Genomic DNA, 16580 nt, shown 5'->3' on the forward strand with positions numbered 1-16580 from the left:
ACTCCAAACCACAAAGCACAACTTTCATCCCTTAAAATATTCACATGAACAATCTAAGTCACACTGAGCTGAAGCCTACCTTTTAATATCTGGGTTTGTTGCACTCGTCAGTGCAACAAACACAGATGCTAAAGGTTAAGCAAAATGTATTGTATACTCTGTGATGAAGTATGAATTGGGCTTTAGAATATGGATTTCACGACCCTTGCCAAAAGAGACGTAGGTGGTGGATATCGTGTGAATATTCACAATTTTAATTGGCACTTTACCTCCTCAACATGGCCAACGAATTTACACACACACACACACACACACACACACACACACACACACACACACACACACACACACACACACACACACACAATCCAGTCTATCAGCAGAGTAAAGGGACAAGATTTTAATGCTATAGACAAAAGAGAAATAAGAAAAAAAAGAAAACTTCAGGGCTACTCTATTCCACTTGGAATACTTGAACAATATAAAGAAAAACTGAAAACAAGCAGTCTTTGGGGAGTGTTGACCCTCGCAGTTTTAAATTGACTACGGTAATTGCAGGTTGGTATGAGATGGGTTTGCTGCTGAACTCGTTAAACAAGGAATCTTCTTGAAGAACAGACCTCAGAGATTTCAGAAGTTATATTTTATAGAGAATATTGGGCACATTGAGAGCCACACAAATAGATTTTTTTGTAGGTGCTTAAGCCGGAATTATACTTCTGTGCATGGGTGTCATGCATAAAAAAATGGGAGATCTACAACACGGTCTGCAATACATCACACTGCAACGTTGTGAGCTTGTAGACCTGCCATTTTTGGTGTGCTACCAAGTATAAATCAGGCATTAGTCTGCCTTTAATGACTGCATGGCTTAGTTGCCTGAGACGAGGTATGGGGAAAAAGGGATGATTCATGTGTACATGAATCAGCCCAAGGCTGATGCAAAAAGATCCATTGAGACAGACCTCTGTGGTATTAGGGTTAAACTTCTAATGAGCCAGGGAAATCCTTGGATTTAAACTGCCTGCTCCCTTGCCTCAGTTCTATTTTATTTTCCCTCTTTAAAAAAATCAACATGATTTTTGAAATATTATGGAGATGTGAGATTTTATGACATGTCAAATATCTTAAACAATTTGGATTCAAATTTGATTGTAAAGGTCATCTGACCAGTAGTTTTTTGTCAGATGCATCAGTCCTAAAAGATGCAATTTAACCAATTTTTATGTTGCTAGTGCCTAAAAATAAAATGCTAGCCGCAGCTTATGACATTCTCTTCCAGTAGTTCTGTGTATTTTAGAGTTGCTAACAGCTGTGACAAATTCGGCGAGTGTGTCCTCGAAATCTCTGACGTGTCGTCGTCGGAGAGGATTCCTTGTGGTTTAGTGAGTTGCAGCATTCCAATGGTTTGCTTTGAACAGTGTCTGTGACTTTTACAATATTTGCTTTTCTTTCCTCTTTTTTTTTCCCCTTTGGAATTTCACATCTGTTTTTAAAATAATCTGACCCAATTGATTTTAGATTAGTTTTTTATCCATCTGTTTCATAGTGAAACAGAGGAACACTCACTTCATCTGTTTTTTGTTTAAAATGTTACAGAACGTTGCAGCCTTTCAGGTTAAGGTACAAGTGCAGTTATGCATTAAGCCAATACTTATGTTTTGTGGATATTATCCACCAAAAAGTTCAAAGAAAGTAGACTAATTGTTCTGGTCTACGCCTACGGAGATATTTAGAGTTTAGATGATCTTACCAGAATTCCTCTGTCATGCATTAAAAACTATGGCTATACATTTAAATGCACATGGTGTTCTGAATAGTTCATATGCTTGTTTAAATATTTGGGGTTTATGCTCCCATGAATATCAAATCTTATGTTATTGTTCCCAAAACGATGTCCAATAAGCCAATTTAGCTTTGTTTGTCAAAAAGAGATGGAAGGGACAGGGTCCTTAATAGAAGGAAAAACTGTGACAACTTTGACCCCTTTGGGAAGAACTGCTGTTATTCACTTTCCCTTTGCCCACCCATATTTTTGATTGCGCTGACTTGGAATCTGGTTTATTGTATTTTTCATTGTCTGTCTGTCTTTATTTTTACCTTTTGCACCGGGTCAATCATTTTTAAGAGCTAGGTTGGGCCTTTTAAAACAAAGGAGTCGACCTCCCATCTTGAAGTCTAAAACTTGAAGGAAGGTATTTTTTATTGAATGGGAATGTTAAGCGGTCAATAAAACTGGTTGGTGAATTTAATAATTCTGTGGTCTTTATTCATTTGTGTGTGTGTGTGTGTGTGTGTGTGTGTGTGTGTGTGTGTGTGTGTGTGTGTGTGTGTGTGTGTGTGTGTGTGTGTGTGTGTGTGTGTGTGTGTGTGTGTGTGTGTGTGTGTGTGTGTGTGTGTGTGTGTGTGAGAGAGATAGAATAGTTGGCTAGTAGGCACATACAATGAAAGCATCTAGAATAAATATCTAGTATGTTCTGGACAAACGTTATTTATCTTTCTGAAGTTTGGTTGAAATGTTAATCTTCCAAGAATTAGGCTATATATAGCAAGTTTGTCATTCACTAGACAGGGATCAATTCGCTCTGCAGGTCACTGGTCATGCATATCTTACAATATGCATGAAAAGAAACAACTCGTCTTTTCAAAACCAACAAAAGAAAAAAATAACACTTAAGTGAGTGAGTGAGGCGGAATCATCGGTTAGAGTAGATAAACATACACACACACAGGCCTACGCTGAAAAGTGTCCTTCCAAAATACATTCTGTCCTTTTTCGCATTGCTTCCGTGTCTTTTATGAGGTGTCGATATATATTTACAAACAGACCAAACAGTGGCGCAGGACCGTCTGACCCTGGAGGCCTCATTTATACTTTGTCGTACGACGCCGTGTTGTGAGCTTGTAAGAACAGCCGTTTTCAGCGAGCGACATCGTCGTCGTACGATGGGAGTATAAATTAAACGTCACACAGCTCTTTCAGCGAGGATCAAAGATCAGAAAGAGCTCTTAATTCCGTCCGTTATGAGGGTACAATTAATAGCATACTGAGGTAATGAAAAAGGTGCTCTAACGTCTCTCAACTATTGATTATATATATATTGACATTTCTCTAATCATAAATATGTACAAAAGGAGTTATATAAAAATAAGTGCAACTGCAATGCAACACTCGAATGACCTTAAAACTGACATCAGCGATGATCGGTATAGCGTTACCAATGGATCTTCTTGAGTTGTTAAGGAACTGCATGAAAAAAGAGGATTCCTGCTTTTTAAGGGTCAAATTGCAAAGCAAGTTGGGGGTGGACTGTTCATGGGCCACTGTTTGGGTACAAAGTGCATGCGCACGCACGCACACACACACACTCACACGCGCGCACACACAGACAGACAGACAGACAGACAGACAGACAGACAGACAGACAGACAGACAGACAGACAGACAGACAGACAGACAGACAGACAGACAGACAGACAGACAGACAGGCAGGCAGGCAGGCACGCACGCACGCACGCACGCACACACACGCCCCTGTACACAAAGTGGTTCTCAAATCACACAACAGTTGAGGAGTTGGCTGGTATATTTCCTAAGGTAAGGGGGCTTAGCAGGCAGGATGTTGACCACCCTGTATCTGCAGGGTGAAGTTGCACACTTTGTGAAATACCTTGGTTCAAACAGACCCAACATGGACTGAACCGCCAATCATTCCATCCATAGCTATGTTTCCATCAATTTTCGCGTTGAGTCGCGTGTCGTCCTTGATGTCTTTGTTTTTAGTCTGAAACCTTTTTCATTCTCTTTGATGAAACAATGTTTTTGTACGTGTTTTTGTACGTGTCGCCAAGTCAGCGGCGTCTCTTTCTTCCTCTCTCCTCTCGTCCTCTGTCGTCTTTTGTAGTTTTATGATGATTGAATGTAGCCAAGCAACAACGTTATGCTTCTGAAAGTTGTTTTATCAGCACTCTCTTTTCTCTTCACTGATGTACAGTATGATGTACAGTATGTACATTTTTGCCTCCCTATATATATTTTATAAAGTTACTTGACGGGTCATGAAATCCCGGCAAAGGTCAAAGCTAGAGTTGTTACGGTCTCGCAATGTAATGCCTGTCAAATAGTTGTTTTGTTTTTGTAAAATAAATAATAATAATAATCAACCCACCCCCCAAAAAATGTAACAATCCCCCCAATATGACGAGCATCCATTTCCAGTCGAGTGCATATGAATGTCAGCCATGAAATCTCATGAAAAAGAAGCAATAATTACATCAGGAGTAAGGCCTTTGGCCACTTAAACCCTCCATATATTCCAGGGAAAGCCTTTGCGAGAAAATAGCCGATCTACATGCTCACAATTCCTCGCAATTGTGAGGCGTTATGAGGATGTTGATTGGCTATTTACTGCCAAGATATTTAATGTAAGAGCGAAAACAGAAAGGTTACTAGTATAGATCCCTGAGGGACTCCAGGTCATCCTCCTACAGGGTTTTAAGAGGTTAGATGCTCGCAACAAAACATTCGATTAAACAATTTGAAGGAACTCCTTTAAGGCAACTGTCAACAGAACCAGCTATAGACAATCTTTGAACCGTTTATAACTTGGTTTGTATTTTTTTACATTTACCGCTGTTTAATATTGGAAATAACCACAGGAAGTACTAGCGGGGGGAGCTGGATTGTACATAAAAGTGTTTGTACCCATTCTATGTCTCTACTGTCGTCTGCTCTTAACTTTTATGATGTTGTACATTAGTGTTAGTATGGTGTTTGGCATTAAAGTCCTTTGAATAGACTGACATGTAGTTGTCATTTTGTGTTTTTTTTTTCCTTCTTTTTTTCTTTTGTCATTCCTGCCACTGTTTATATTGTTGATGGGGGTCATGCCTATGTTCCCTCCACCCTATGTTCCCTCCCTGGGGTTAAGGTTAGGCATAGTGGTTAGGGCTGTCACAATTATTACATAATCGTCTAATCGCAATTATTTGAGGGAATCCCAATTATTTTGCATAATCGTTTCCATGTTAAAATGTCAATATAGTTTCAAACACTTTCAAAAAGTAGTGGAAATAGCAGATCTGCAAGCTCACAACGCGTCGCCTTGTTGATCATATCAACCCTAGCTTCCCTATTGTGGAGAGAAGAGCAGAGAATTTGTGTGGTGGGGAAAATCAGGGGATCAAGTTTGGGCCCTTAGCAGACTCTGTCAGCACAGTATGTAGGGTTCTAACAATAAGACATTTTTTTTGGGTGATCTACTCTTTAAACTAAAGGTAGAGTAAGTGATTTTATTTAATTCAAATAACAAAATGGGTCTAAAAGGTGTGGTTAGTGATATTTGTTTTAACAACAATATTCTTTGTGTAAAGGTTAAATAATAAGTAAGTAGGGTTAGGTTTATGTGGTCAGAATAGCAATGTTTCGAAATGCCAATGTGTAACCAGTCTGTTAAGTTAATACTGAGGATTTTATAGCATGGTAGTAGTCTGTCTGTGAATCACTGCTATGAAACTAAGTAGGCTATTGCCTAACCAAGTTCAGATGAAATTTACACCCCACCTTGAATCGCACGCACGCACGCACGCACGCACGCACGCACGCACGCACGCACGCACGCACGCACGCATACACACACACACACACACACACACACACACACACACACATGCACTTGCGCACGCACACATTCCCAGATACTAGATAGATAGCTGAAGGGAGGAGCAACTTGGGTGTAAAAAAGCCTTCATGTGGTGTGGTTTCACTTCATTCACCTGTTCCCCCTAAAGGTACACCAGCACCACAGGTAAGAACACTCACCATGTTAGTATGATTTAACCCATTTAGGCCTGAACACATTATGACGCAATATTTTATGCTTTAAATATAAAAAAATAGATCTACAAGCTCACGAGGCATCGTGTCACCAACACGTCACCGTCCCCAGTGGGATTCAGAACCCCGGTCCTCGGATGCAGAGTCCAGGAGCATGACCGCTGCACCGTGCCGTCCCTGTGGAGAACAGAACATCTACAACCTGACAGCTGCGAGCTTGGAGGTCTGCTACTTTTAGCAGTTAAAGCATGAAATCATTCTGGCCCTAAATGGCTGTTAATCCAGAGCAGGCCTGTGACCACTTTTACACCATCGTCTGATGGCAATTGTTTTGTTGGTAACGGTCATAACGGTTGACATACAAGCCCCCGAGGGGGTCCGCTTGGTTCCGTTTCATTCATTCTTACTCTATAGAGTCTGGAGCGGCGCGCAGAGACGGACAAGAACATACGAGTCTCCTGCCCGAGGGACTCGGGGAAGGGCCTTAAAGGGTCGCACAGGTCACACCTGGGGCCTTCTGGGTGACCTCTGTCGGTTTAAAGCCTGCCAAATATTCCTAAAAAATCCTTTTGTCGCGGACAGGGCAATTCGTCCATATTCGAGGGATGCCCGATCCAACCGTGTCGGTTTCGGGACCGCCCGATGTTTCGAAACGCCGATTTTCAGCGAAAAGACTGTTTTAGCCGGCCTTAATAGGGAAGGGCCGTTTCCTCCGCACAGGAATGTCGTACGGAAACGAAACCCGCGCCGACGCGTTCGTATCGGCGAGCCCGACGCGCTCATATAAGTTTCGCGTGAAATCCTCGCTCCTGTGAGGATTTCACTTTCTGTGGCTTTGCCATCAAGACGGTCTAAGGTTTTTAGACCCCTGAGCCCTGCCGAGAGCAGAGTTCCAGCCAAAGCAAGGTCGCAGGAGGTCGGCTGAGGCATCGATGCGTTCGTCTCGACGCGCTCTACGACATATCTCAGAGACGCGCTCTACGACATATCTCAGAACCGAGTTCTAGCGTCTTATCGCCTTGGAGTGAGAGCGCGCTAACGGGTCGTAACTGCTGAAAGTCAAACCCTAAGCGATTGACGGAACCGTAGCTCCGTTGGTGACGAAACTTATACTCCCGTCTTCAGCGCGACGAGCCGGTCGAGGATCTGGTGTCCGTTTTTCTCTGCGACTTTCGGGAGCCGAAACCATCTTTGCGTGTCAGACGTGGGCCCTCATTAGCATAATGTATGCGAGCATAATGTATGCGCACCACGCCCACACGCATTTCCAAACCACGCCCCGCCCCAAATTTTCATATGCCAACTAAGCTCCTCCCCTTCATTTACATACGGCCGCCTGCATTTTTTACGCGCTGGGAAACGCCACTTAACAGCCTCATTAGCATAATTTATGCGGACCACACCCACACGCATTTCCAAACCATGCACCGCCCCCAATTTTTTAAAGTCGACTAAGCTCCTCCCCTTCATTTACATACGGTCGTCTGCTTTTTTTACGCGCTGGGAAACCTACCTTAACGCCCTCATTTGCATAATGTATGCGAGCATAATGTATGCGCACCACGCCCACACACATTTCCAAACCACGCCCCGCCCCCAATTTGCATATGTCGACTAAGCTCCTCCCCTTCATTTACATACGGCCGCCTGCATTTTTTACGCGCTGGGAAACGCCACTTAACAGCCTCATTAGCATAATTTATGCGGACCACACCCACACGCATTTCCAAACCATGCACCGCCCCCAATTTTTTAAAGTCGACTAAGCTCCTCCCCTTCATTTACATACGGTCGTCTGCTTTTTTTACGCGCTGGGAAACCTACCTTAACGCCCTCATTAGCATAATGTATGCGAGCATAATGTATGCGCACCACGCCCACACACATTTCCAAACCACGCCCCGCCCCCAATTTGCATATGTCGACTAAGCTCCTCCCCTTCATTTACATACGGCCGCCTGCATTTTTTACGCGCTGGGAAACGCCACTTAACAGCCTCATTAGCATAATTTATGCGGACCACACCCACACGCATTTCCAAACCATGCACCGCCCCCAATTTTTTAAAGTCGACTAAGCTCCTCCCCTTCATTTACATACGGTCGTATGCTTTTTTTACGCGCTGGGAAACCAACCTTAACGCCCTCATTAGCATAATGTATGCGAGCATAATGTATGCGCACCACGCCCACACACATTTCCAAACCACGCCCCGCCCCCAATTTGCATATGTCGACTAAGCTCCTCCCCTTCATTTACATACGGCCACCTGCATTTTTTACGCGCTGGGAAACGCCACTTAACAGCCTCATTAGCATAATTTATGCGGACCACACCCACACGCATTTCCAAACCATGCACCGCCCCCAATTTTTTAAAGTCGACTAAGCTCCTCCCCTTCATTTACATACGGTCGTCTGCTTTTTTTACGCGCTGGGAAACCTACCTTAACGCCCTCATTAGCATAATGTATGCGAGCATAATGTATGCGCACCACGCCCACACACATTTCCAAACCACGCCCCGCCCCCAATTTGCATATGTCGACTAAGCTCCTCCCCTTCATTTACATACGGCCGCCTGCATTTTTTACGCGCTGGGAAACGCCACTTAACAGCCTCATTAGCATAATTTATGCGGACCACACCCACACGCATTTCCAAACCATGCACCGCCCCCAATTTTTTAAAGTCGACTAAGCTCCTCCCCTTCATTTACATACGGTCGTCTGCTTTTTTTACGCGCTGGGAAACCTACCTTAACGCCCTCATTAGCATAATGTATGCGAGCATAATGTATGCGCACCACGCCCACACACATTTCCAAACCACGCCCCACCCCCAATTTGCATATGTCGACTAAGCTCCTCCCCTTCATTTACATACGGTCGTCTGCTTTTTTTACGCGCTGGGAAACCAACCTTAACGCCCTCATTAGCATAATGTATGCGAGCATAATGTATGCGCACCACGCCCACACACATTTCCAAACCACGCCCCGCCCCCAATTTGCATATGTCGACTAAGCTCCTCCCCTTCATTTACATACGGCCGTCTGCATTTTTTACGCGCTGTTTTTATTTTTTTATAATTGAACTAAGCTCCTCCCAGTTCATTTTGCGAGGTTCTTAACGAGGAGGCAGCTAATTAATTAATTAATTAATTAATTAATTAATTGAGGCGCGCGCACACACACGCACGCACGCACGCACGCACGCACGCACGCACGCCCCGCCCCCCTCATTTGCATAAGTCGGCTTCATTTACATAATTAATGCAGACCACGCCCCAACCTCATTTGCATAATTAATGCAGCCTCATTTACATAATTAACATAATTTTGCGCAGACCGGTGCAGACCACGCCCCTCATTTCCTTTTTTTTTTGCTCATTAGCATAATTAACGCAGACCACGCCCCTCATTAACATATTTATTTATTTATTTATTTATTTATTTATTTATTTATTTATGAAGGAAGGAAGGAAGGAAGGAAGGAAGGAAGGAAGGAAGGAAGGAAGGAAGGAAGGAAGGTAGGTAGGTAGGTAGGTAGGTAGGTAGGTAGGTATGAAGGAAGGAAGGAAGGATTTGCCTAAATTTACGGGGTTCTTAACGAGGAGGCAGTTAATTAATTAATTAATTGAGGCGCACACGCACGCACCACGCCCACACGCATTCCAAACCATGCCCCGCCCCCCCATTTGCATAAGTCGGCTTAATTTACATAATTAATGCGTGCGACGCCCACAGAAACCACGCCCACTCGTTAATAGCAGATCTACAAGCTCACAACGCGTCTTGATGCGACGCGTTGTGAGCTTGTAGTTGAACCACGCCCACTCGTTAATTTCGACTCCACCCCCTTGTATTTGCGTGTAATTACCACGTCAGCGCGGTGACGAGAACGCTTGTCATGCGGCCTCATTTACAGGAAGGAAGGAAGGAAGGAAGGAAGGAAGGAAGGAAGGAAGGAAGGAAGAAAGAATTTGCCTAAATGTGTGGGGTTCTTAACGAGGAGGCAGTAATTACGCACGCACGCACGCACGCACGCACGCACGCACGCACGCACGCACGCACGCACGCATATTTATTTATTTAAATACTCTGTTGCTAGTATCCACAACTTTCCAACATCCCATAATGCATTGCGCAGAAGTTGGATGGAGCTTCCGTGAGCTTGTATGTGGTATTTAATACCAGTAACACGAGAAGCCAGACAGCGAGTTAAAGCCCAGCCGATAGGCAGACGCCTGGGGGGGGCGGAGTCCAGGGGCGGAAATAAATAAATAATTAATTACATAAATAATCAGTCTCGGAAACAGTCGGGAAATAAATAAATAAATAAAAGGAAACATAGTCGGGAAATAAATAAATAATTAAACTAGTAAGACTCCCTAATATATACTGACTGCGTAGCGATTTGTGTGATTTTAGGGCAAAATCTGTAGGAGTAGTGTCCAGAATGAGTTTTGGCCTCATGGTGGCGCTACAAGAGGAGGGCCATGTGAGAATCGTAGTTTGGCAGGCAAGGACTGTGTGTGCCAAATTTGGCGCGGATCGGGGCAGCGGTTGCAGAGATATGAGCAGGGCAAAAGTGTGACGGACAGACAGACAGCTGGTCGAGGTTTCGATAGTAACTGCGACCTGACGGTCGCAATTTATCAGTCAGGGGCGGGGCGCAGTTGGGCCTGGTGTGGAGACAGAGAATAAATAAAGCTCCTTTTAGTTGAGCTTGTACCAGTGAACTGTACTGTACTGTCTTCAATCAATCACTCGATAAAGGGATCAATACTGCATTAGATAAATAACCCACATTTACCCAAAACAGCTGATCCACATGCAGCCTTGTAGATCGGCTGTTTTTATTGTTTTATTTTTTAAATTGTTTCCCCCTGACTTAGTCTTTTCTAGGATCACCTTTTAGTTGACCTTGTACCAGTGAACTGTACTGTCAATGACACTGTACCTATGACAGTCCTATATCAACAATTCGTTCATTCATGAATGACTTCCCTGTGGAAATAAGCCAAAAACATTACTGGGATCTCCTTTTAGTTCATGTTTATTACGTATCTATCTATCTTCCTATCAATTGGTCACATGCATTCACATTGCACTGAACGCACGCAAGCACGCACGCACGCACGCACGCACGCCCGCTCAGCAGCTGGCTTTTTTTCTTTTTTTCACAGAGCTCCAGACTCAGACACCGAGGTCTCGGAGGGCACCCAAGCCGGACTGCGTGCTCTGGCTGCGGCCGCAAAGCGGCCGCTGCCCCCCCAACCCCCTGGAGCCAGGTAGAGGCTGGTGAAAATAAAACACATCAACAGACGGCGCTGTAGCCAAGGAATTCCCCCCCAGTGAGTCACCTGACCAGGAAGTCAACCACTCAACACAACATGCATGTTGCACTGCTGCTGCAGGTAGGAATCAGTATGTGTGTTCACTAACAGGGTTAAACTGCTCCACGTTGTCACAGTAGTCATTGCTATAGAGTGCTTGTTCAGTAACAGTGTTAAACGGCTCTACAGGAATCATTCTTGTTTGTTCAGTAACAGTGTTACAGTGTGATATGAAAGAATCCACATGAGGGCAGTGTTTCCATTCTCAACTCACTGAGATGAAAAGACGGCTGAACCCAATGCGACACAAGTCCTATTATTTAGAAGTCACATCAATGTCAGCATTTTGTTTTTTCCTCCCTTTTTTACATTAGGGGAATGCTGCTTGTGCTGTATATTCATTTAGTTTCATTTAGCAAGTTTCAATCAAATAGCTCTCTCTATATTGTGACAGTAATCATTGCTATAGAGTGTTCAGTAACAGTGTTAAATAGCTCTATATTGTGACAGTAATCATTGCTATAGTGTTTGTTTGGCTCCTGTGTTGAACGATTAAAAATCCGGGGTTTTAAGCAGGGACCCCTTAGCAGAGAGAGATGAAGCAGGGACCCCCACAACCTGTTCATAGATTCCATATAGTTTCATTGTTTGACAGCACAATCGTCAGTGTGTTTTGGATTCATTACATGTCAATTCGTGTTTTCAGATATTTAACCACTTGAACCCTTAATACTTGTTCAACTTGACCTTTTACTCTGTACTTGGTCTGCTCTTTTTTTCCCCCTCTACACCAACGCTCTTTGCCGAAAATAGCACATCTACAAGCTCGTTGTGAGCTTGTAGATCAGCTATTTTTGAAAAAGTCGTGAAAATGTGTGCAAATATTTTAATATAATTATGTATATTCAAAGCTCAACGTTTGTAACTCAAATGTTGCTTCTGGTTGGTCCCTGGAACTAAATATTTGAGATGGGGGTCCGTGTGGACAAATACATATCATTTTGGCTGGCGGTCCTTCACATGAAAAGGTTTGAGAACCATAGTAGTCTCTCAAGAACAGACTAACTGAGCTTTTCTTTGACGATGGCCAGCCAGATTGCTGACATAGAAACATAGGTTTTTCAAAAAACCTTAGAAGGATTCAAAAGACACTTATAGAATCGGGTCAAAATTCAAATTGTCACGATAAAAAAAAAGAAGCAGATCTACAAGCTCACAGCGCGGGTGCCGCGCTGTGAGCTTGTATATCTGCTATTTTTCAATAGTTAAAGCATTCAATAATTCTAGGCCTAAATTTTAATAATGTACTCCTCGTAGTTTCGAGGGTGGCAGTAGCGTTCAAGTAGGTTGGAGAGGCTTATAGTTGGTATCAGGCTGAGGCTTTATCCCTGTTTCACATTGCGCTAGACCTCAGGGAGATGTTATTGCTGAGGTGGAGTGCACCGGCACACCCAAGCCGTGCTACTCATACGCTGAGTTGGTGGTGCCCGGGATCGAACCCATGACCTTGTGGTCGTACGGCGAGTGCGCTAACTACTGAGCTACCTGGGCAGTAGCATTTAACAGACGCAAATTCTGTGACCTGAAGATTTTGTGAAGGCAATTGAGTTTCAATAATCAAGTGCATAGATTCCGCAGCAGTTGGAAAAAAAAGAAGAAGAAAGTCTCTGTTTACACGATAGATTCATCCTCCACCATGTGGCTTTTTGGTTTGATTGAAAAAGCCACTGATTCAGAGCCTCTGCCACAAAAAATGATGTTGGACAGTACTGAGTACTCATACTTTTTCAACACATTGTCTGCAGGACTATTGTGATTTATGCCATAAACAGGGAGAAATCCACCTTTGTAATAAACACCCTATATTTTGGACCAGAATCAATTTTTACAAATATGAAGTATACATGATTCACTAGATTGTTAAGTTCATGAATGATATATACTTCATAAAGTGGTTTTAGTGTTCGATTGTTCTTTAATCATCTTTGTCTTTTTCTCCCTCTGCAGTTTACCAAGCTGGTACCAGAGTCTTCCATCTGTAGCAGAGACCTTCCCTTCGTCCAGAACCATGATAGAGGTCCTCAACACAGACTCCACCTCGCATTGTCCGAAGCAGTCCTAACATAACCTCTGTGGGACAGAGTCTGTCCATGGAAGTCTTAAAAGGAGCTTCTTTAACACTGGATAGAAACGAGAGACGCTCTCCTTCTGCAGCTCAAACCAATGTGGACCGGGTTACCCAAAACGTATTTCTTTCAATGAACCCTAGATAATCTTAGTGCCACTTTTGGGGGAGTCTTCCTAGACCCTGGGGTATAAATGACATATCACATTGCCACATTAGTAGTTTTGACCACCAAACAATATACTTTGGAGGCAAATTAAAATCATTATTTTTAGAGTATAAGGGTGTGATCTTTTTTACTTGCCAAAACCGCGGTGGAACTTAGCTGGATAGCATATAGCCTATCCAATCTTCCATCCAAAGTTAATTACCCTAATGCCTCATTCACACTACAGATATATAGTTGAACGTTTAGCTTGGTAATTCAATGTAATCTCAATGGAAACCAGCTTTAAAGATACAGGAGACGCTCCAAGCAAAGCTTTGAAAGCTTTAAAGCTGGTTTCCATTGAGATTACATTGAATTACCAAGCTAAACGTTCAACTATATATCTGTAGTGTGAATGAGGCATTACACCACACTGGTGAACATTTGAGCGACGCTATGCTTTAATATCCACTGTATGGCAGTGATGTGAATGTCGAAACTGACTGCTAGTTGGTTTGGGTTGCAGAAGGGATCCCATCACCCCGTCTCTCTTTCTCTGCCCGTAGGCCACACTCCAAACCACAAAGCACAACTTTCATCCCTTAAAATATTCACATGAACAATCTAAGTCACACTGACCTGAAGCCTACCTTTTAATATCTGGGTTTGTTGCACTCGTCAGTGCAACAAACACAGATGCTAAAGGTTAAGCAAAATGTATACTGTGATGAAGTATGAATTTGGGCTTTAGAATATGGATTTCACAACCCCCTTGCCAAAAGAGACTTAGGTAGTGGATATCTTGTGAATATTCACAGTTTTAATTGGCACTTTACCTCCTCAACATGGCCAACGCATTTACACACACACACACACACACACACACACACACACACACACACACACACACACACACACACACACACACACACACACACACACACACACACACACACACACACACACACACACACACACACACACAATCCAGTCTATCAGCAGAGTAAAGGGACAAGATTTTAATGCTATAGACAAAAGAGAAATAATAAGAAAAAAAAAAAGAAAACTTCAGGGCTACTCTATTCCACTTGGAATACTTGAACAATATAAAGAAAAACTGAAAACAAGCAGTGTTTGGGGAGTGTTGACCCTCGCAGTTTTAAATTGACTACGGTAATTGCAGGTTGGTATGAGATGGGTTTGCTGCTGAACTCGTTAAACAAGGAATCTTCTTGAAGAACAGACCTCAGAGATTTCAGAAGTTATATTTTATAGAGAATATTGGGCACATTGAGAGCCACACAAATAGATTTTTTTGTAGGTGCTTAAGCCGGAATTATACTTCTGTGCATGGGTGTCATGCATAAAAAAATGGGAGATCTACAACACGGTCTGCAATACATCACACTGCAACGTTGTGAGCTTGTAGACCTGCCATTTTTGGTGTGCTACCAAGTATAAATCAGGCATTAGTCTGCCTTTAATGACTGCATGGCTTAGTTGCCCGAGACGAGGTATGGGGAAAAAGGGATGATTCATGTGTACATGAATCAGCCCAAGGCTGATGCAAAAAGATCCATTGAGGCAGACCTCTGTGGTATTAGGGTTAAACTTCTAATGAGCCAGGGAAATCCTTGGATTTAAACTGCCTGCTCCCTTGCCTCAGTTCTATTTTATTTTCCCCTCTTAAAAAAAATCAACATGATTTTTGAAAGATTATGGAGATGTGAGATTTTATGACATGTCAAATATCTTAAACAATTTGGATTCAAATTAGATTGTAAAGGTCATCTGACCAGTAGTTTTTTGTCAGCAGATGCATCAGTCCTAAAAGATGCAATTTTTATGTTGCTAGTGCCTAAAAATAAAATGCTAGCCGCAGCTTATGACATTCTCTTCCAGTAGTTCTGTGTATTTTAGAGTTGCTAACAGCTGTGACAAATTCGGCGAGTGTGTCCTCGAAATCTCTGACGTGTCGTCGTCGGAGAGGATTCCTTGTGGTTTAGTGAGTTGCAGCATTCCAATGGTTTGCTTTGAACAGTGTCTGTGACTTTTACAATATTTGCTTTTCTTTCCTCTTTTTTCCCCTTTGGAATTTCACATCTGTTTTTAAATTAATCTGACCCAATTGATTTTAGATTAGTTTTTTCTCCATCTGTTTCATAGTGAAACAGAGGAACACTCACTTCATCTGTTTTTTGTTTAAAATGTTACAGAACGTTGCAGCCTTTCAGGTTGAGGTACAGGTGCAGTTATGCATTAAGCCAATACTTATGTTTTGTGGATATTATCCACCAAAAAGTTCAAAGAAAGTAGACTAATTGTTCTGGTCTACGCCTACGGAGATATTTAGAGTTTAGATGATCTTACCAGAATTCCTCTGTCATGCATTAAAAACTATGGCTATACATTTAAATGCACATGGTGTTCTGAATAGTTCATATGCTTGTTTAAATATTTGGGGTTTATGCTCCCCCATGAATATCAAATCTTATGTTATTGTTCCCAAAACGATGTCCAATAAGCCAATTTAGCTTTGTTTGTCAAAAAGAGATGGAAGGGACAGGGTCCTTAATAGAAGGAAAAACTGTGACAACTTTGACCCCTTTGGGAAGAACTGCTGTTATTCACTTTCCCTTTGCCCACCCATATTTTTGATTGCGCTGACTTGGAATCTGGTTTATTGTATTTTTCATTGTCTGTCTTTATTTTTACCTTTTGCACCGGGTCAATCATTTTTAAGAGCTAGGTTGGGCCTTTTAAAACAAAGGAGTCGACCTCCCATCTTGAAGTCTAAAACTTGAAGGAAGGTATTTTTTATTGAATGGGAATGTTAAGCGGTCAATAAAACTGGTTGGTGAATTTAATAATTCTGTGGTCTTTATTCATGTGTGTGTGTGTGTGTGTGTGTGTGTGTGTGTGTGTGTGTGTGTGTGTGTGTGTGTGTGTGTGTGTGTGTGTGTGTGTGTGTGTGTGTGTGTGTGTGTGTGTGTGTGTGTGTGTGTGTGTGTGTGTGTGTGTGTGTGTGTGTGTGTGTGTGTGTGTGTGAGAGAGAGAGAGAGAGAGAATAGTTGGCTAGTAGGCACATACAATGAAAGCATCTAGAATAAATATCTAGTATGTTCTGGACAA

At 42.7% G+C, this 16580-nt stretch overlaps 1 protein-coding gene across 1 annotated transcript in view; it reads right to left on the minus strand.

The window, feature by feature from the left end:
• Positions 1-16580, minus strand: part of cUnh1orf198 (chromosome Un C1orf198 homolog) — a 387053-nt gene that overhangs the window by 293322 nt on the left and 77151 nt on the right. The window lies entirely within an intron of this gene.

This window comes from Nannobrachium achirus (assembly GCF_963921795.1).
Source record: "Nannobrachium achirus genome assembly, chromosome: 16".
NCBI classification, from domain to species: domain Eukaryota; kingdom Metazoa; phylum Chordata; class Actinopteri; order Myctophiformes; family Myctophidae; genus Nannobrachium; species Nannobrachium achirus.